Source organism: Penaeus japonicus, unplaced genomic scaffold (genome assembly GCF_977035675.1).
Source record: "Penaeus japonicus unplaced genomic scaffold, GWHDUDI00000001_assembly GWHDUDI00000021, whole genome shotgun sequence".
Taxonomy (NCBI): Eukaryota; Metazoa; Arthropoda; class Malacostraca; order Decapoda; family Penaeidae; genus Penaeus; species Penaeus japonicus.
The window spans coordinates 17,448,264-17,450,763 of NW_028234423.1; positions in this window are offsets into that span (position 1 = coordinate 17,448,264).

The window sequence follows — 2,500 nt, forward strand, 5'->3', positions numbered from 1 at the left end:
GTCATCAGGTTAAAGATTGAGGTTAATCAACCAGTGGACTATTTGAGCTTCTTTATTGTCATACCCTTTTAAAGACATAATCTGTTTTCTCTACATTGCAGAAATGTTGAAATGGTGTGTTACGGATACAGTACATAGATTTAATAGCAATTAGTCTATGATTTGGCGGTTGTTATTCATTTTTAATAGTTTATTTTTATTTTTTTAACGGACAGAGTTTTCCATTTAAGGTAAAACCTTATTTTAATATATTTCTTGAGTTATGAAAATACAAATAAGACAAATAATACATGACTACTCAACGAATATTTGTTGCTATAACGATTTTCACATTCTTAACATTTACAGAATCAAATTGAATACCATAATGTCACCCTATAGGATGAAGTGAAATAATCTATATCCTTTTTCACATCGAAACAGAAAAGTCAGCAGGGATTCATAAATACATGTACATTACAACGCAATGTCAACTAAAGGAACGGGATAATCTTTTGCTATCATTTTCATTGTTATTACTATCATCATTATTATTATTACTATCGTTATTGTCATTAATATTGTTACTACTACTTTCGTTATGGTTATCTTTATAGCATTGTAATATTTTTTTTATCAGTACTTCTGTTATTATTGTTATTATCATAACGTTAGTAGTAATAATAACATTGCCATTAGTTTTCATAACTGATATTACTATTATCATTGTCATCATTATTGCTATCAATATCATTATCATTATTATTATTATCATCTTTATCATTATTATTGAAGTTATTATCGTTCTCACCATTTATTATCAGACCCAAACGGATTTACAAAGCACTTCAATCTATTTGAACATAAGCGGACTTGCCACAGAACAACCAGGGAGCGTGGAATGATAATCATGATAGTATTGGTATTTAGGTAATGTGAGAAGAGATACCTTTTTTTTATTTCTTCAGTACAAGATTTTGACCTATCATTCATTTTATTCTTCAGTACAGGAGAGTTAACTTTGCTTATTTCTATCTTTTTTTTTCTTCTTTTTTTCTTGTCCCTCCCGTATAGCACAGGATCCGGTAGTCAGCCCCGCGCCCTGACAAAAGGTTGCGTGTATTCTTCGGCTTCGGTTACCTTCATCACTGGCCGGCTGGCTTTCCAACTGTCATTGATCTCGAATGCGATGTGTGTAGATACACTCACACACACACACACAAAAGGAAAAAAGAAAGAAAAAAAGAAAAAAGAAAAAAAAATATATGTATATTCATAAATGTATATGTATATACTGTATATGCAGACCCACACATATATATGTATATGCATATATATATATATATATTTATATATATACACATATAAATAAATAAATATATATATATGTATATATATGTATTATTTATACATGCATACATTGCATATAAATATATAAATACATATATACATACATACACGTGTATATATATGATATATATATATACATATATATACATATATATATATTTATTTATTTATATGTGTATATATATAAATATATATTTATATATACATGTATATATAAATACATATATATACACATACACACACATACACACATACACACACACACACACGCACACACATACATATATATATATATATATATATATATATATATATATATATATATATATAGAGAGAGAGAGAGAGAGAGAGAGAGAGAGAGAGAGAGAGAGAGAGAGAGAGAGAGAAAGAGCGAGAGACAGACAGACAGAGAGAGTGATGTACACACACATACACATTCACACATCAAAAACACGTATAGTATTTAATAATCTCACAGATGCATCCTTTCGGATCTTTTAATGAAACTTTGCCCGTATTTTGTGACATAATTTCTTATTTTCGTATCCCTTTTTGTGTCATAAATAAACGTAATAGCTCTTTTATAATGATATTTTACAGCGTGTGGAAACTGCTACACAATAGTGAAATAGCTTTGTACACCAGTTATTGATAATACAGGTCGATTGAAATGAATGTATGTAAATAAATGCTCTGACTTTCCTAGAAGCTAAAATACATAGCAATACACTTTATCTTTCAAAGCATTATCTCTGTTCGAGTATCATAGACCCGAATTTCTTGAATTTGTTGGTCTCAAGTGCTGTCTTCACAGGATCTTTTGCCGTGTTCTTGATAAAATAAAATGAAGTAATTTATGAGTTTAGATGTTTAGGGATAAAACTCCCTTATGGAGTCATTAATGAAATCATAATCCTTACTTTAACGTAGCAAAATAAAGAGAAAAAATATACCACTGGAAAAGCTGAAGTGGTATCATTGGAAGAGTTATGCTTAGGGCCTCAGCTGTTCTTCTGTTGGACCTTATCTGATCATCACTATTAATATCTCTTAGTTGTTGTTTTTTTATAATTATTATCTTTATAAACTACTGTGGTTTACCAAAAACGAATCCTGGACAAAACAGGAAAGGCAGACAAACATCCTGTTTTTTTACGTTGACTCTTCGAAA